Source organism: Pseudophryne corroboree, unplaced genomic scaffold (genome assembly GCF_028390025.1).
Source record: "Pseudophryne corroboree isolate aPseCor3 unplaced genomic scaffold, aPseCor3.hap2 scaffold_403, whole genome shotgun sequence".
NCBI classification, from domain to species: domain Eukaryota; kingdom Metazoa; phylum Chordata; class Amphibia; order Anura; family Myobatrachidae; genus Pseudophryne; species Pseudophryne corroboree.
In genome coordinates this window covers 394,776-413,660 of record NW_026970043.1, presented here as the reverse complement: position 1 = coordinate 413,660, position 18,885 = coordinate 394,776, and the positions used below count along the sequence as shown (strand labels likewise).

General features: G+C 45.9%; 11 non-coding genes and 1 pseudogene across 11 annotated transcripts; 5 read left to right on the top strand and 7 right to left on the bottom strand.

Annotated features, from left to right (window-relative positions):
• Positions 1–6,362: 6,362 nt before the first annotated feature.
• On the bottom strand, positions 6,363–6,478 carry LOC135024248 (U5 spliceosomal RNA). Its single transcript, XR_010221094.1, has one exon. It is a non-coding gene; the product is annotated as a U5 spliceosomal RNA (small nuclear RNA).
• A 275-nt stretch (positions 6,479–6,753) lies between these two features.
• Positions 6,754–6,869, bottom strand: LOC135024207 (U5 spliceosomal RNA). The gene has a single exon (XR_010221053.1). It is a non-coding gene; the product is annotated as a U5 spliceosomal RNA (small nuclear RNA).
• Positions 6,870–7,143: 274 nt separating this feature from the next.
• LOC135024228 (U5 spliceosomal RNA) lies at positions 7,144–7,259 on the bottom strand. Its single transcript, XR_010221074.1, has one exon. It is a non-coding gene; the product is annotated as a U5 spliceosomal RNA (small nuclear RNA).
• Positions 7,260–7,534: 275 nt separating this feature from the next.
• LOC135024218 (U5 spliceosomal RNA) lies at positions 7,535–7,650 on the bottom strand. Its single transcript, XR_010221063.1, has one exon. It is a non-coding gene; the product is annotated as a U5 spliceosomal RNA (small nuclear RNA).
• Positions 7,651–7,924: 274 nt separating this feature from the next.
• Positions 7,925–8,040, bottom strand: LOC135024216 (U5 spliceosomal RNA). Its single transcript, XR_010221061.1, has one exon. It is a non-coding gene; the product is annotated as a U5 spliceosomal RNA (small nuclear RNA).
• A 264-nt stretch (positions 8,041–8,304) lies between these two features.
• LOC135024238 (U5 spliceosomal RNA) lies at positions 8,305–8,420 on the bottom strand. The gene has a single exon (XR_010221084.1). It is a non-coding gene; the product is annotated as a U5 spliceosomal RNA (small nuclear RNA).
• Positions 8,421–8,690: 270 nt separating this feature from the next.
• Positions 8,691–8,806, bottom strand: LOC135024227 (U5 spliceosomal RNA). Its single transcript, XR_010221072.1, has one exon. It is a non-coding gene; the product is annotated as a U5 spliceosomal RNA (small nuclear RNA).
• Positions 8,807–8,950: 144 nt separating this feature from the next.
• LOC135024194 (U1 spliceosomal RNA) lies at positions 8,951–9,078 on the top strand (annotated as a pseudogene).
• Positions 9,079–9,671: 593 nt separating this feature from the next.
• On the top strand, positions 9,672–9,835 carry LOC135024037 (U1 spliceosomal RNA). The gene has a single exon (XR_010220913.1). It is a non-coding gene; the product is annotated as a U1 spliceosomal RNA (small nuclear RNA).
• Positions 9,836–9,987: 152 nt separating this feature from the next.
• LOC135024087 (U1 spliceosomal RNA) lies at positions 9,988–10,150 on the top strand. Its single transcript, XR_010220958.1, has one exon. It is a non-coding gene; the product is annotated as a U1 spliceosomal RNA (small nuclear RNA).
• A 675-nt stretch (positions 10,151–10,825) lies between these two features.
• Positions 10,826–10,989, top strand: LOC135024022 (U1 spliceosomal RNA). The gene has a single exon (XR_010220898.1). It is a non-coding gene; the product is annotated as a U1 spliceosomal RNA (small nuclear RNA).
• A 152-nt stretch (positions 10,990–11,141) lies between these two features.
• LOC135024134 (U1 spliceosomal RNA) lies at positions 11,142–11,304 on the top strand. The gene has a single exon (XR_010220995.1). It is a non-coding gene; the product is annotated as a U1 spliceosomal RNA (small nuclear RNA).
• Positions 11,305–18,885: the final 7,581 nt, after the last annotated feature.

The following is an 18,885-nucleotide window of genomic DNA, read 5'->3' as shown; positions in this document are numbered from 1 at the left end:
ATCCGCACTCTCCTGCCCGTTTGGGAGCTTTGGTATAATCCCCATGGTCCTTACGGAGTCCCCAGCATCCTCTAGGACGTAAGAGAAAATAAGATTTTAAACCTACCGGTAAATCTTTTTCTCGTAGTCCGTAGAGGATGCTGGGTGCCCGTCCCAAGTGCGGTCTACTTCTGCAAGACTTGTATATAGTTATTGCTTACATAAGGGTTATATGTTAGTTTTCATCGGTCTTGGACTGATGCTATGTTGTTTTCATACTGTTAACTGGGTAGTATATCACAAGTTATACGGTGTGATTGGTGTGGCTGGTATGAATCTTGACCTTGGATTAACAAAAATCCTTTCCTCGTACTGTCCGTCTCCTCTGGGCACAGTTTCTCTAACTGAGGTATGGAGGAGGGGCATAGAGGGAGGAGCCAGTGCACACCCAGATCTAAAGTCTTTCTTAAAGTGCCCATGTCTGCTGCGGAGCCCGTCTATCCCCCATGGTCCTTACGGAGTCCCCATCATCCTCTACGGACTACGAGAAAAAAAAATTACCGGTAGGTTTAAAATGTTATTTTTTTCTCTGCAACCCACTGCTAAATTGTGCTTCCTAGCTGTTTTTTATAAAATCACTTAATTAAATCTAACTCTGATTACGTCAGAGAAGGCCAGGTACCCTACACCATAAGAGGGGGTTTGAAATTTTGACTTGTCTACTTAAAGATCACCAAAATCTGATGACAAGGTCAATTACATCCCTGGGTGGGATTGAACCACCAACCTTTTGGTTAATAGCCCATGTAAGTGCAAGAAATCCTGAAGCACTCACTCATCATGGGAAAGTACCAATGTGTTTCTTACAAAAATTCTCCAGATTATTGACTTTTTAAAGTTTTTCTAGGAAACGTTCTAGATGAATGCTTATTAGCCTTTGTCAGTATTGACTTTCGCAAGGTGTCTCTGTGGCGCAATCGGTTAGCATGTTTGGCTATTAACCAAAAGGTTGGTGGTTCAATCCCACCCAGGGATGTAATTGACCTTGTAATCAGATTTTGGTGATCTTTAAGTAGACAAGTCAAAATTTCAAAAACCCCCCTTATGGTGTAGGGTACCTGGCCTTCTCTGATGTAATCAGAGTTAGATTTGATTAAGTGATTTTATAAAAAAACAGCTAGGAAGCACAATTTAGCAGTGAGTTGCAGAGAAAAAAAATTATGCTGGCAGAAAAGTCCAATTGAGTGATTAAACAGCTCTTCATTTTCTGATTTTATGTTTATGCTAACAAATTTGCTCTCTGAAAAGTGTCCACATAGCCAAGTCTCTGATTAACACCTTTGTAGGAATGGTTTTTCACCTATTACTGAATTAAACTTGCTTCATTGGAAAGGCATCAAAGATGCATCCTCATTTCAATGTCTACTGAAATAATACAGGTTGACACCAGGAAACGTCACTGCATCCTTGCTGCTTCCTCATGGGGAAGTCTGTTTAATGTGAAAACAAGGTGATATCTAATCAGCACACAGGTAAGGAATTAAGAAAATCTTTCTTTATGGGTGAAGATGTTTCTCACAAATTGTTGTCCCAATGCATCATTGAAATTCAAGATGGAAGATGATTTTCATATATCACTTGTACATTTTGCATTGCTCTTCTGGTGACAATGTAGTTTGTTTTTGTCAATTACCATTTCAGTAATAGGGTAAAGAAAATTAAGTGGATTTTTTAAAGAAAACAATGCTGTCAATATACTATTAAAACAAATTAAAATGATAAAAGTTATTGTACTTTAAGTAAAAATAAAAGTGCCAAAATATCAATCCCAGTTTTTGATTACTTTAATTATAAAAAAAAAAATGCACATAGCAGAGGATAGTTTCGATCAATCGACCTCTGGGTTATGGGCCCAGCATGCTTCCATTGCACTACTCTGCTGCTCATGGAAGTGTCAGAGATCCTGAAGACTAAATTGATTAAAGGCCTTAAAGTACTGGACTATAAGGAAAGACTTACTAGGCTGAATATTTATACACTAGAAAAGAGGTGCCTAAGAGGAGATATTATTAATATCTTCAAATATGTAAAGATACATAACAAAGAGTTATCAGAGGAATTATTTATTAAAAGAACACGTGGTCACTCGCTGCGACTGGAGGAAAGTTCAGAACGCAATGGAGGAAAGGTTTCTTCACTGTTAGGGCAATCAGGATGTGGAATTCCCTGCCAGGGAAGGTGGTAATGGCGGACTCTGTAATTGGATTTAAAAAAGGAATGGATACATTTCTGAATGAAAAAGCTATCCAAGGTTATAATACTTAAAATATCAACATGGTTAATCCGGGGGTAACATGAGTTATAGTAGCTAACTAGTCATAAAACATTATTCAGCAAGTATGTAGAATCATCACAACTTAAAACAGGTTGAACACGATGGGCAATTTGCCTCTATTCAACCTCAAAAACTATGTTACTATATTACTATGTTATTGTAGTATACAGAACACCACAATGCAATGAGCAGTGATAGTGAGCACTGATGAGGATACTAGAACTGACACTGAGCAGCAAGATGCAGCACTGGACTATTAGTAATGTACTGTATTATGCTGAGCAACACAATGCAGCACAAGACAATGAACAGTGATACTGAGCACTGATGAGGATACTACTGAGAACTGACACTGAGCAGGAGAGACACATTACTGAGCAGCAATAAGTAACCACTGATACTGAGCACTGATATTGAGATTTCCACTGAGAGAACATAGCCACGTCCTCTCCGCTCTCTCTTCAATGCACGAGTAAAAATGGCAGCAACGCGCAGCTCTTTATATGGAATCCGAATCTCGCGAGAATCCGACAGCGGGATGATGACATTTCCCTTGTTCAGGTTTTCTGAGTCAGGCCGGGAACAACCGAGCCTGCCTCGGACCAGTGTAAACCACGTGGAGTTCGTGGGGAATTCGGTTCTCGGAGAACCGAACCCGCTCCTCTCTACCTTATACCCTATCAATTTTTTTATTTTCAATCTAAGCCCCTGCAGTTTTCTGTAAGCATCTGCTTCGCTATGATGATCAACAAGTCACAAGGGCAAACACTCAGGGTTTGAGGCGTAGATCTTAGGACCAGCTGCTACAAGCATGGCAGAGGTGTCACTATCACTGGTGACACCCAGAGAGGTGGCGAGGGAGATTGTAATGCAGTGCGCGCAGATAGCAGTGCAATGGTAAAAAGGAGGCATGTTTCATAGGTAGGGGCGTGGCCTGGTGGCCTGAATCTACATTTTGTTGCTCCGGGGTGTCCCGGGGGTTGGGGGCTGCACCCGGGGACTAGTGTGTGAGCGGTGCTGGCTCCTGCAAAGTGACAGGGCATGGCCACCCAGCATGACGCCTCCCTTCTTGACCATGCTGTAATTGCAGTCGCACTGCAGTTCAGCGTGATCATAAAAAATGGTGTAGGCTCCTGCTGGTGCAGACTGTATGTGCGCGCAGGAAGCCGCCACCATTTTTGTGATCACAGCGGCTGAATGTGATGTCATACAGTCGCTGTGACCACGCCCCCTGTGTCTCCTCCGTTGCAGACCCCATTTTGAAGCCTTGCCCCCGCACCGCTCCATCCCTGACTTGGAAATGGAGTGTTGCTGACCCACCTCTCCCCCCTTCCCCGCCCCGATTGACAGGCAGAGGCGATCACATTCTCTGCGGGGTGCCGCAGAAAATGCAGGCACATGCGTATGCTCTTAGCAATTTTTGCAGTTGGATCGCTTATTGTGATTGCAATCCAACCTGAATCAGGCCCTATTACCTATCACAATGCGCTGCGGGCAGTACAAAATTGGGTTAATATAGGAGAAAAACCCCCAGACCTGTGCTCCTTAACTGTACCTGGTGGCTAGTGGAGCGGCTGCCCAGTAATCAGTGTCCACCGCAGTGCGCACACGGCCCACCCCCTACGGCCTCGCTCCCCTTCAGCAGCGGCCTCGTGATCCGGAAGGGTGGTGTGTGTGTGACTGACCTTAGGATGAAACCGGAGCCTCCGCTGCAGTGACCCAGCAACCAGGGCACGGAGTATACAGCGCCGCTGGGAGTGATGAAGCTGCAGTAAGATGTCTATTAGACCTAGCCTGCTGCAGCCCTTGTAGATTCTCATAAAACAAGTTCTTCTTTTCTTGTCAAAATTAATAGCTAAGAATAGGCTGCCTGAGGCAGGCCCCCTGTTAATTGGCCTGCTACTGAAGGCACCAACTACAAACTGAGCTCCCTGTTCATGGAAGCGGGGTTATAGAGGAGAATGCACTGAGCTTCTTGGGAACAGTCAAAAGCTTTGAGCCGGTTGGTGCCTCAGATCAAGATCCTACTCTACACCCAATGTGAATCCTTGTGGAGTCCAGTGTACCCCACAGAAGAAATTAATGTGTCACACCATTGGCAGCAACCTTAGAATAGCTGCTGACGGGCACAATTGAGAAAGGAAGGGGGGGGACATTTGAATCCAGCACATAGATGCAATTCAAATATGTAATTCGTACCTTCCTATTTTAAAATATAATGGATGAACCTCACCCTGTGAGAACAATCTTCATGATCAAGAGATCTCATATGCAAAATAAATATGAGTTGGGATAGGGCTGGGGAGGGCTGCTCGGGCAGCACCTCCCCCGTCAAGTTAAGGAGATTCAACTGAGGAAGCACAAGGGAACTCTCATCTGGGGACAACAACTGCAGGGAGACCACATCTTTTCAGATGAACATGGGAGGGCGGAAGGCTGCCTAATACTGAAGCACCATATGCAACAACTAGTACAAGCATTCCTGGGGGAAGGTCTGCAGCAGACGGATTTGCATACGGTGATGTTATCCAAGCAGTGGCCAAAGTTGACTGGAACCCTCATCTGCATATGAAAAGAGAAAAGGGGCCTGCAGGGCATGGCGGCCTTTTGCAGTGCTTGGATGACCCTTAGTTCACATTAAACACCCCCACCCTCCTTTGGTGTGGGGCTCATGTTGGCCATGCCCCATCCCCTGAAGCATTCAAGCTGATTTCTTGCAGCAGCTGGGCACTGTAACAGCTCCAGAGCTGTTCTGTAAGGCAAGTAAAAGGGTGTGGGCCTGCAGCACCACCTGTAGTTCGCATTGTGCGTTGGAAGGCACAAAGTAAGCAGACGGGAGGAGAAGTCAGGATAGTGCGCAAGGGCATTCTTTTCTCTTAGTCCGTAGAGGATGCTGGGGTCACATTAAGAACCATGGGGTATAGACGGGATCCGCAAGATACATGGGCACTTTAAGACTTTCAAAGGGTGTGAACTGGCTCTTCCCTCTATGCCCCTCCTCCAGACTCCAGTTATAGGAACTGTGCCCAGGGAGACGGACATTTCGAGGAAAGGATTTATTGTTAAACTAAGGTGAGCATCTTACCAGCTCACACCTTAAACATGCCGCAGAACGTGGCATTCAACAGAACACAAGCCAACGGCATGAACAATTGCAGCAAAAAGCTGACCAGAACCATAACACAACATGTGTATAACCACAAGTAATAACTGCAGACACAGTATGGACTGGGACGGGTGCCCAGCATCCTCTACAGACTAAGAGAAAAGGATTTACCGGTAGGTATTAAAATCCTATTTTCTCATACGACCTAGAGGATGCTGGGGTCACATTAAGAACCATGGGGTTATACCAAAGCTCTTGAACGGGTGGGAGAGTGCGTACGACTCTGCAGCACCGAATGACCCAACTTAAGGTTATCATCAGCCAAGGTATCAAACTTGTAAAACTTAGCAAAAGTGTTTACTAAATAGCTGCTCGGCAAAGTTGCAATGCCGAGACTCCCCGACCAGCTGCCAAGGATGAACCCACCTTTCTAGTAGAATGGGTCTTCACCTACTTCAGTAACGGCAATCCTGCCGTGGAACGAGCATGCTGAATCTTACCACAGATCCAGCGCATAATGGTCTGCATGGAAGCAGGACACCAAATCCTGTTGGGAGCATACAGGACAAACAGAGCCTCTGTTTTCCTAATCTGAACCGTTCTGGTGACATACATTTTCAAAGTTCTGACCACAGCCAGAGACTTTGACTCAACGAAGGTGTCAGTGGCCAAAGGCACCATGTGGAAAGATGAACCACCTTCGGCAGAAATTGTTGACGTGTCCTCAATTCTGCTCTATCTTCATGAAAGATCAAATAAAGGCTCTTGTGATACTGCATGGTTTGTACTGTTTTCCATGTGCTCCCAGACCTTTAAGCAAGTAGCATGGTCAAGAAAGTTCTGTTTGAAAAGAAACAACATTTACTGTCATTGTTATGCAAATAAACTTACATTAAAGCTAACAAGAAAGCACACTCGTTCTGTCTTTAAACTGATAAAAGAAACCCCAATAATATGGGGCATGCAAAAATTGAGATAAAACTCAGTTTTGCTCCTCTCCACGGAAATCTTTAATAAAAGGCGAAATATTTGTTAGTTCTGAAGAGAAACCAGAGCATGACCAAGATTCCACCTGTCGCCTGAGTGCCATGCCAGCAGTTCTCATTCAGCTGAAAGTGAGCACCCAATTTGAATGAAAGAAAGCAGATTTCTCACCAGGCTTCCCCTTGCTATAAACATGGTTTGTACTCTTTTCCATGTGCTCCCAGATCTTTCAAGCAATTAGTGTGGTCAAGAAAGTTCTGTTTGAAAAGAAACAAACATTTACTGTCATTTCTATGCAAATGAGCTTACATTAAAGCACACTCGTTCTATCTTTAAACCGATAAAATAAAACCCCAATAAGATGGGGCATGCAAAAATTGAGATAAAACTCAGTTTTGCTCCTCTCCACGGAAATCTTTAGTAAAAGGCGAAAGATTTGTTCGTTCTGAAGAGAAACCAGAACATGACCAAGATTCCACCTGTCGCCTGAGTGCCATGCCAGCAGTCCTCATTCAGCTCAAAGTGAGCACCCAATTTGAAAGAAAGAAAGCAGATTTCTCACCAGGCTTCCCCTTGCTATAAACATGGTTTGTACTCTTTTCCATGTGCTCCCAGATCTTTCAAGCAATTAGTATAGTCAAGAAAGTTCTGTTTGAAAAGAAACAAACATTTACTGTCATTTCTATGCAAATGAGCTTACATTAAAGCACACTCGTTCTATCTTTAAACCGATAAAAGAAACCCCAATAAGACGGAGCATGCAAAAATTGAGATAAAACTCAGTTTTGCTCCTCTCCACGGAAATCTTTAGTAAAAGGCGAAAGATCTGTTCGTTTTGAAGAGAAACCAGAGCATGACCAAGATTCCACCTGTCGCCTGAGTGCCATGCCAGCAATCCTCATTCAGCTCAAAGTGAGCACCCAATTTGAAAGAAAGAAAGCAGATTTCTCACCAGGCTTCCCCTTGCTATAAACATGGTTTGTACTCTTTTCCATGTGCTCCCAGATCTTTCAAGCAATTAGTGTGGTCAAGAAAGTTCTGTTTGAAAAGAAACAAACATTTACTGTCATTTCTATGCAAATGAGCTTACATTAAAGCACACTTGTTCTATCTTTAAACCGATAAAATAAAATCCCAATAAGATGGGGCATGCAAAAATTGAGATAAAACTCAGTTTTGCTCCTCTCCACGGAAATCTTTAGTAAAAGGCGAAAGATTTGTTCGTTCTGAAGAGAAACCAGAACATGACCAAGATTCCACCTGTCGCCTGAGTGCCATGCCAGCAGTCCTCATTCAGCTCAAAGTGAGCACCCAATTTGAAAGAAAGAAAGCAGATTTCTCACCAGGCTTCCCCTTGCTGTAAACATGGTTTGTACTCTTTTCCATGTGCTCCCAGATCTTTCAAGCATTTAGTATAGTCAAGAAAGTTCTGTTTGAAAAGAAACAAACATTTACTGTCATTTCTATGCAAATGAGCTTACATTAAAGCACACTCGTTCTATCTTTAAACCGATAAAAGAAACCCCAATAAGACGGAGCATGCAAAAATTGAGATAAAACTCAGTTTTGCTCCTCTCCACGGAAATCTTTAGTAAAAGGCGAAAGATCTGTTCGTTTTGAAGAGAAACCAGAGTATGACTAAGATTCCACCTGTCGCCTGAGTGCCATGCCAGCAGTCCTCATTCAGCGCAAAGTGAGCACCCAATTTGAAAGAAAGAAAGCAGATTTCTCACCAGGCTTCCCCTTGCTATAAGCATGGTTTGTACTGTTTTCCATGTGCTCCCAGATCTTTCAAGCAATTAGAATGGTCAAGAAAGTTCTGCTTGAAAAGAAACAGACATTTATAGTCATTGTTATGCAAATAAACTTACATTAAAGCTAACAAGAAACTGATAAAAGAAACCCCAATAATATGGGGCATGCAAAAATTGAGATAAAACTCAGTTTTGCTCCTCTCCACAGAAATCTTTAATAAAAGGCGAAAGATTTGTTCGTTCTGAAGAGAAACCAGAGCATGACCAAGATTCCACCTGTCGCCTAAATGCTGTGCCAGCAGTCCTCATTCAGATCAAAGTGAGCGCCCAACTTGAAAGTAAGCAGATTTCTCACCTGGCTTCTCCTTGCTATAAGCATGGTTTGTACTGTATTCCATGTGCTCCCAGATCTTTCAAGCAAGTAGCATGGTCAAGAAAGTTCTGTTTGAAAAGAAACAAACATTTACTGTCATTTCTATGCAAATGAGCTTACATTAAAGCACACTCATTCTATCTTTAAACCGATAAAAGAAACCCCAAAAAGATGGGGCATGCAAAAATTGAGATAAAACTCGGTTTTGCTCCTCTCCACGGAAATCTTTAATAAAAGGCGAAAGATTTGTTCGTTCTGAAGAGAAACCAGAGCATGACCAAGATTTTTATCTGAAAATATGTGTTCTCCCTGCAGTTGTTGTCCCCAGATGAGAGTTCCCTTGTGCTGCCTCAGTTGAATCTCCTTTACTTGACAGAGATGTGCCTGAGCAGCGGCCCTCCCCAGCCCTATCCCAAATCATACTTATTTTGCATAGGAGATACCATGGTCATGAAGATTGTTCTCCCAGGGTGAGGTTCATTCATTGCATTCTGGGTATGCTGACCCCTGTGATTTTCCCAAATGTGGGAAACTCGCTTTTATACCCTTGTGCACTATCCTGACTTCTCCTCCTGTCTGCTTACTTTGTGCCTTCCAATGCACAATGCAAACTACAGGTAGTGCTGCAGGGCCCACACCCTTTTACTTGCCTTACAGAGCAGCTCTGGAGCTGATACAGTGCCAAGCTGCTGCAAGAAATCAGCTTGAATGCTTCAGGGGATGGGGCATGGCCAACATGAGCCCCACACCGAAGGAGGGTGGGGGTGTTTAATGCGAACTAAGGGTCATCCAAGCGCCGCAAAAGGCCGCCATGCCCTGCATACCCCTTTTCTCTTTTCATATGCAGATGAGGGTTCCAGCCAACTTTGGCCCACTGCTTGGATGACATCACCGTATGCAAATCCGTCTTCTGCAGAACTTCCCCCAGGAATGCTTGCACTAGTTGTTGCATTTGGTTTGTTGTTTGGGGGTGCTTCAGTATTAGGCAGCCTTCTGCCCTCCCATGTTCATCTGAAAATATGTGTTCTCCCTGCAGTTGTTGTCCCCAGATGAGAGTTCCCTTGTGCTGCCTCAGTTGAATCTCCTTTACTTGACAGAGATGTGCATGAGCAGCGGCCCTCCCCAGCCCTATCCCAAATCATACTTATTTTGCATAGGAGATACCATGGTCATGAAGATTGTTCTCCCAGGGTGAGGTTCATTCATTGCATTTTGGGTATGCTGACCCCTGTGATTTACCCAAATGTGGGAAACTCGACTGCATTATTTGTGGTAGTGGGGGACTGTGTTTGTGCTTTCCTCTGGTCAGCTCTGTTAAAACTCAGATTTCTTTGTCTCAGATTTTCCTCTAGCCTTGTTCTTCTTTCGAGAGTTCCCTTGTGCTGCCTCAGGTGGATCTCCTTCACTTGACAGGGGGGTGCCCGAGCAGCGACCCTCCCCAGCTCTAGCCCAACTCCTACTTACCTGCCAGGTGAGATACTATGATCAGGAAGGTGCTTCTCCCAGGGCAAGGCTCACCCATTGCACTCTGGGTGTGCTGCTCCTACGATTTCCCCAAATGTGGGACACTTGACTGCATAATTTGTGTTTCCTCTGGTCGGCTCTCGTATAATTCAGATCTCTTTGTCTCAGGTCTTTCTCCAGCCTAGTTTGCTGTCTGTTTCCACTTCTTTTATCTTGAGCCCCTCCCTTCTATACCCTTGTGCACTATCCTGACTTCTCCTCCCGTCTGCTTACTTTGTGCCTTCCAATGCACAATGCAAACTACAGGTAGTGCTGCAGGGCCCACACAATCTTTTACTTGCCTTAAAGAGCAGCTCTGGAGCTGTTACAGTGCCCAGCTGCTGCAAGAAATCAGCTTGAATGCTTCAGGGGATGGGGCATGGCCAACATGAGCCCCACACCAAAGGTGGGTGGGGGTGTTTAATGCGAACTAGGGGTAATCCAAGCACCGCAAAAGGCCGCCATGCCCTGCACGCCCCTTTTCTCTTTTCATATGCAGATGAGGGTTGAAGCCAACTTTGACCCACTGCTTGGATGACATCACCATATGCAAATCCATCTGCTGCAGGCCATCCCCCAGGAATGCTTGCACTAGTTGTTGCATTTGGTTTGTTGTTTGGGGGTGCTTCAGTATTAGGCAGCCTTCTGCCCTCCCATGTTCATCTGAAAATATGTGTTCTCCCTGCAGTTGTTGTCCCCAGATGAGAGTTCCCTTGTGCTGCCTCAGTTGAATCTCCTTTACTTGACAGAGATGTGCCTGAGCAGCGGCCCTCCCAGCCCTATCCCAAATCATACTTATTTTGCATAGGAGACACCATGGTCATGAAGATTGTTCACCCAGGGTGAGGTTCATTCATTGCATTCTGGGTATGCTGACCCCTGTGATTTCCCCAAATGTGGGAAACTCGCCTGCATTTTTTGTGGTAGTGGGGGACTGTGTTTGTGTTTTCCTCTGGTCAGCTCTGGTAAAAGTCAGATTTCTTTGTCTCATATATTCCTCTAGCCTTGTTCTTCTTTCGAGAGTTCCCTTGTGCTGCCTCAGTTGGATCTCCTTCACTTGACAGGGGGGTGCCCGAGCAGTGACCCTCCCCAGCTCTAGCCCAACTCCTACTTACCTGCCAGGTGAGATACTATGATCATGAAGGTGCTTCTCCCAGGGCAAGGCTCACCCATTGCACTCTGGGTGTGCTGCTCCTGTGATTTCCCCAAATGTGGGAAACTTGATTGCATAATTTGTGTTTCCCCTGGTCGGCTCTCGTATAATTCAGATCTCTTTGTCTCAGGTCTCTCTCCAGCCTAGTTTGCTGTCTGTTTCCACTTCTCTTTTCTGGAGCCACTCCCTTCTATGCCCTTGCGCACTATCCTGACTTCTCCCGTCTGCTTACTTTGTGCCTTCCAACGCACAATGCGAACTACAGGTAGTGCTGCAGGGCCCACACCCTTTTAGTTGCCTTACAGAGCAGCTCTGGAGCTGTTACAGTGCCCAGCTGCTGCAAGAAATCAGCTTGAATGCTTCAGGGGCTGGGGCATAGCCAACATGAGCCCCACACCAAAGGAGGGTGGGGGTGTTTAATGCGAACTAGGGGTCATCCAAGCACCGCAAAAGGCCGCCATGCCCTGCATGCCCCTTTTCTCTTTTCATATGCAGATGAGGGTTCCAGCCAACTTTGGCCCACTGCTTGGATGACATCACCGTATGCAAATCCGTCTGCTGCAGACCTTCCCCCAGGAATGCTTGTACTAGTTGTTGCATATGGTTTGATATTTGATGGTGCTTCAGTATTAGGCAGCCTTCCGCCCTCCCATGTTCATCTGAAAAGATGTGGTCTCCCTGCAGTTGTTGTCCCCAGACGAGAGTTCCCTTGTGCTTCCTCAGTTGAATCTCCTTAACTTGATGGGGGAGGGGCTGCCCGAGCAGCCACCCTCCCCAGCCCTATCCCAACTCATACTTATTTTGCATATGAGATCTCTTGATCATGAAGATTGTTCTCACAGGGTGAAGTTCATCCATTATATTTTAAAATAGGAAGGTACAAATTACATATTTGAATTGCATCTATGTGCTGGATTCAAATGTCCCCCCCCCCTTCCTTTCTCAATTGTGCCCATCAGCAGCTATTCTAAGGTTGCTGCCAATGGGTGTGACACATTAATTTCTTCTGTGGGGTACACAGGACTCCACAAGGATTCACATTGGGGTGTAGAGTAGGATCTTGATCTGAGGCACCAACCGACTCAAAGCTTTTGACTGTTCCCAAGATGCTCAGCGCATCCTCCTCTATAACCCCGCTTCCATGAACAGGGAGCTCAGTTTGTAGTTGGTGCCTTCAGTAGCAGGCCACTTAACAGGGGCCTGCCTCAGGAAGCCAATTCTTAGCTATTCATTTTGACAAGAAAAGAAGAACTTGTTTTATGAGAATCTACAAGGGCTGCAGCAGGCTAGGTCTAATAGACATCTTTACTGCAGCTTCATCACTCCCAGCGGCGCTGTATACTCCCGTGCCCTGGTTGCTGGGTCACTGCAGCGGAGGCTCCGGTTTCTTCCTAAGGTCAGTCACACACACACCGCCCTTCCGGATCACGAGGCCGCTGATGAAGAGGAGCGTGGCCGTAGGGGGTGGACCGTGTGCGCACTGGCGTGGACACTGATTACTGGGCAGCCGCTCCACTAGCCACCAGGTACAGTTAAGGAGCACAGGTCTGGGGGTTTTTCTCCTATATTAAATCAATTTTGTACTGCCCGCAGCGCATTGTGATAGGTAATAGGGCCTGATTCAGGTTGGATTGCAATCACAATAAGTGATCCAACTGCAAAAATTGCTAAGAGCATACGCATGTGCCTGCATTTTCTGCGGCACCCCGCAGAGAATGCGATCGCCTCTGCCTGTCAATCGGGGCAGGGGGGGAGAGGGGGGTCAGCAACACTCCATTTCCAAGTCAGGGATGGAGCGGTGCGGGGGCAAGGCTTCAAAATGGGGTCTGCAATGGAGGAGACACAGGGGGCGTGGTCACAGCAGCTGTATGACATCACATTCAGCCGCTGTGATCACAAAAATGGTGGCGGCTTCCTGCGCGCACATACAGTCTGCACCAGCAGGAGGCTACACCATTTTTTATGATCACGCTGAACTGCAGTGCGACTGCAATTACAGCATGGTCAAGAAGGGAGGCGTCATGCTGGGTGGCCATAAGAGATGAGCGGGTTCGGTTCCTCGGAATCCGAACCCGCCCGAACTTCACCCTTTTTTGCTCGGGTCCGAGCAGACTCGGATCCTCTCGCCTTGCTCGGTTAACCCGAGCGCGCCCCGAACGTCATCATCCCGCTGTAGGATTCTCACGAGACTTGGATTCTATATAAGGAGCCGCGCGTCGCCGCCATTTTCACACGTGCATTGAGATTGATAGGGAGAGGACGTGGCTGGCGTCCTCTCCGTTTAGATTAGAAGATAGAGACGAGTGACATTTGATTTACTACTAATTTGGGGAGCAGTTGAACTTGTCAGGAGTACTCAGTAGTGCAGAGTTTTGCTGATAGTGACCACCAGTTTTATTATTTATAATCCGTTCTCTGCCTGAAAAAAAACGATACACATACCATATCTGTGCTCAGCCTCAGTGTGCTGCATTATATATTATCTATGTATATCTGACTGTGCTGAGTGCTCACTGCTCACACAGCTTAATTGTGGGGGAGACTGGGGAGCAGTTATAGCAGGAGTACAGTGCACACTTTTGCTGCCAGTGTGACCACCAGTATATTGTCTGCCTGAAAAAGTTAAACACTCCTGTGGTGTTTTTTTTTTATTCTATAAATGCATTCTGCTGACAGTGTCCAGCAGGTCCGTCATACATATATTATATAAATATTTACCTGCAGTAGTGTTATATTTTTTTTTTCATCTTTATCATCTCTATATTAGCAGACGCAGTACGGTAGTCCACGGCTGTGGCTATCTCTGTGTCGTCAGTGCTCGTCCATAATTGTATACCTACCTACCTGTGGTGGTTTTTTTTTTTCTATCTTCTTCATACTAGTAGTTTAGGAGTCTACTGACAGTGTCCACCAGGTCCATCATTATATTATATACCTACAGTAGTAATATATTTATTATATTATCTATACTAGCAGACGCAGTACGGTAGTCCACGGCTGTGGCTATCTCTGTGTCGTCAGTGCTCGTCCATAATTGTATACCTACCTACCTGTGGTGGGTTTTTTTTTTTATCTTCTTCATACTAGTAGTTTAGCAGTCTGCTGACAGTGTCCACAGGTCCGTCATTATATTATATACCTACAGTAGTAATATATTTATTATATTATCTATACTAGCAGATGCAGTACGGTAGTCCACGGCTGTACCTACCTCTGTGTCGTCAGTGCTCGTCCATAATTGTATACCTACCTGTGGTGGGGGTTTTTTTTCTATCTTCTTCATACTAGTAGTTTAGGAGTCTGCTGACAGTGTCCACCAGGTCCGTCATTATATTATATACCTACAGTAGTAATATATTTAGTATATTATCTATACTAGCAGACGCAGTACGGTAGTCCACGGCTGTACCTACCTCTGTGTCGTCACTCGTCCATAATTGTATACCTAACTGTGGTGGTTTTTTTTTTCTATCTTCTTCATACTAGTAGTTTAGCAGTCTGCTGACAGTGTCCACCAGGTCCGTCATTATATTATATATACCTACAGTAGTTATATATATTTTTTTTTATATCATTAATTATCATCTCTATACTAGCAGACGCAGTACGGTAGGCCACGGCTGTGGCTATCTCTGTGTCGTCAGTGCTCGTCCATAATTGTATACCTACCTACCTGTGGTGGAAGTTTTTTTCTATCTTCTTCATACTAGTAGTTTAGCAGTCTGCTGACAGTGTCCACCAGGTCCGTCATTATATTATATATACCTACAGTAGTTATATATATATTTTTTTTTATATCATTAATTATCATCTCTATACTAGCAGACGCAGTACGGTAGTCCACGGCTGTAGCTACCTCTGTGTCGTCAGTCACTCGTCATCCATAAGTATACTAGTATCCATCCATCTCCATTGTTTACCTGAGGTGCCTTTTAGTTGTGCCTATTAAAATATGGAGAACAAAAATGTTGAGGTTCCAAAAATAGGGAAAGATCAAGATCCACTTCCACCTCGTGCTGAAGCTGCTGCCACTAGTCATGGCCGAGACGATGAAATTCCATCAACGTCGTCTGCCAAGGCCGATGCCCAATGTCATAGTACAGAGCATGTAAAATCCAAAACACAAAAGATCAGTAAAAAAATGACTCAAAAATCTAAATAAAAATCGTCGGAGGAGAAGCGTAAACTTGCCAATATGCCATTTACCACACGGAGTGGCAAGGAACGGCTGAGGCCCTGGCCTATCTTCATGGCTAGTGGTTCAGCTTCACATGAGGATGGAAGCACTCAGCCTCTCGCTAGAAAAATGAAAAGACTTAAGCTGGCAAAAGCACAGCAAAGAACTGTGCGTTCTTCAAAATCACAAATCCACAAGGAGAGTCCAATTGTGTCGGTTGCGATGCCTGACCTTCCCAACACTGGACGTGAAGAGCATGCACCTTCCACCATTTGCACACCCCCTGCAAGTGCTGGAAGGAGCACCCGCAGTCCAGTTCCTGATAGTCAGATTGAAGATGTCAGTGTTGAAGTACACCAGGATGAGGAGAATATGGGTGTTGCTGGCGCTGGGGAGGAAATTGACAAGGAGGATTCTGATGGTGAGGTGGTTTGTTTAAGTCAGGCACCCGGCGAGACACCTGTTGTCCGTGGGAGGAATATGGCCATTGACATGCCTGGTGAAAATACCAAAAAAATCAGCTCTTCGGTGTGGAAGTATTTCAACAGAAATGCGGACAACAGGTGTCAAGCCGTGTGTTGCCTTTGTCAAGCTGTAATAAGTAGGGGTAAGGACGTTAACCACCTCGGAACATCCTCCCTTATACGTCACCTGCAGCGCATTCATCATAAGTCAGTGACAAGTTCAAAAACTTTGGGCGACAGCGGAAGCAGTCCACTGACCAGTAAATCCCTTCCTCTTGTAACCAAGCTCACGCAAACCACCCCACCAACTCCCTCAGTGTCAATTTCCTCCTTCCCCAGGAATGCCAATAGTCCTGCAGGCCATGTCACTGGCAATTCTGACGAGTTCTCTCCTGCCTGGGATTCCTCCAATGCATCCTTGAGTGTAACGCCTACTGCTGCTGGCGCTGCTGTTGTTGCTGCTGGGAGTCGATGGTCATCCCAGAGGGGAAGTCGTAAGACCACTTTTACTACTTCCACCAAGCAATTGACTGTCCAACAGTCCTTTGCGAGGAAGATGAAATATCACAGCAGTCATCCTGCTGCAAAGCGGATAACTGAGGCCTTGGCATCCTGGGCAGTGAGAAACGTGGTTCCGGTATCCATCATTACTTCAGAGCCAACTATAGACTTGATTGAGGTACTGTGTCCCCGGTACCAAATACTATCTAGGTTCCATTTCTCTAGGCAGGCGATACCGAAAATGTACACAGACCTCAGAAAAAGACTCACCAGTGTCCTAAAAAATGCAGTTGTACCCAATGTCCACTTAACCACGGACATGTGGACAAGTGGAGCAGGGCAGACTCAGGACTATATGACTGTGACAGCCCACTGGGTAGATGTATTGACTCCCGCCGCAAGAACAGCAGCGGCGGCACCAGTAGCAGCATCTCGCAAACGCCAACTCTTTCCTAGGCAGGCTACGCTTTGTATCACCGCTTTCCAGAATACGCACACAGATGAAAACCTCTTACGGCAACTGAGGAAGATCATCACAGAATGGCTTACCCCAATTGGACTCTCCTGTGGATTTGTGGCATCGGACAACGCCAGCAATATTGTGCGTGCATTATATCTGGGCAAATTCCAGCACGTCCCATGTTTTGCACATACCTTGAATTTGGTGGTGCAGAATTATTTAAAAAACGACAGGGGCGTGCAAGAGATGCTGTCGGTGGCCACAAGAATTGCGGGACACTTTCGGCGTACAGGCACCACGTACAGAAGACTGGAGCAACACCAAAAACGCCTGAACCTGCCCTGCCATCATCTGAAGCAAGAAGTGGAAACGAGGTGGAATTCAACCCTCTATATGCTTCAGAGGATGGAGGAGCAGCAAAAGGCCATTCAAGCCTATACATCTGACCACGATATAGGAGGTGGAATGCACCTGTCTCAAGCGCAGTGGAGAATGATTTCAACGTTGTGCAAGGTTCTGCAACCTTTGAACTTGCCACACGTGAAGTCAGTTCAGACACTGCCAGCCTGAGTCAGGTCATTCCCGTCATCAGGCTTTTGCAGAAGAAGCTGGAGACATTGAAGGAGGAGCTAAGACAGAGCGATTCCGCTAGGCATGTGGGACTTGTGGATGGAGCCCTTCATTCGCTTAACCAGGATTCACGGGTGGTCAATCTGTTGAAATCAGAGCACTACATTTTGGCCACCGTGCTCGATCCTAGATTTAAAACCTACGTTGTATCTCTCTTTCCGGCAGACACAAGTCTGCAGGGGTTCAAAGACCTGCTGGTGAGAAAATTATCAAGTCAAGCGGAACTTGATCGGTCAACAGCTCCTCCTTCACAGTCTCCCGCAATTGGGGGTGCGAGGAAAAGGCTCAGAATTCCGAGCCCACCCGCTGGCGGTGATGCAGGGCAGTCTGGAGCGACTGCTGATGCTGACATCTGGTCCGGACTGAAGGACCTGCCAACGATTACGGACATGTCGTCTACTGTCACTGCATATGATTCTCTCACCATTGAAAGAATGGTGGAGGATTATATGAGTGACCGCATCCAAGTAGGCACGTCAGACAGTCCGTACGTATACTGGCAGGAAAAAGAGGCAATTTGGAGGCCCTTGCACAAACTGGCTTTATTCTACCTAAGTTGCCCTCCCACAAGTGTGTACTCCGAAAGAGTGTTTAGTGCCGCCGCTCACCTTGTCAGCAATCGGCGTACGAGGTTACTTCCAGAAAATGTGGAGAAGATGATGTTCATTAAAATGAATTATAATCAATTGCTCCGTGGAGACATTGACCAGCAGCAATTGCCTCCACAAAGTATACAGGGAGCTGAGATGGTGGATTCCAGTGGGGACGAATTGATAATCTGTGAGGAGGGGGATGTACACGGTGATGAATCGGAGGATGATGATGAGGTGGACATCTTGCCTCTATAGAGCCAGTTTGTGCAAGGAGAGATTTATTGCTTCTTTTTTGGTGGGGGTCCAAACCAACCCGTCATTTCAGTCACAGTCGTGTGGCAGACCCTGTCACTGAAATGATGGGTTGGTTAAAGTGTGCATGTCCTGTTTATACAACATAAGGGTGGGTGGGAGGGCCCAAGGCAATTCCACCTTGCACCTCTTTTTTCTTTTATTTTTCTTTGCGTCATGTGCTGTTTGGTGAGTGTTTTTTGGAAGGGCCATCCTGCGTGACACTGCAGTGCCACTCCTAGATGGGCCAGGTGTTTGTGTCGGCCACTTGGGTCGCTGAGCTTAGTCACACAGCTACCTCATTGCGCCTCTTTTTTTCTTTGCGTCATGTGCTGTTTGGGGAGTGTTTTTTGGAAGGGCCATCCTGCGTGACACTGCAGTGACACTCCTAGATGGGCCAGGTGTTTGTGTCGTCCACTTGGGTCGCTGAGCTTAGTCACACAGCTACCTCATTGCGCCACTTTTTTTCTTTGCGTCATGTGCTGTTTGGGGAGTGTTTTTTGGAAGGGCCATCCTGCGTGACACTGCAGTGCCACTCCTAGATGGGCCAGGTGTTTGTGTCGGCCACTTGGGTCGCTGAGC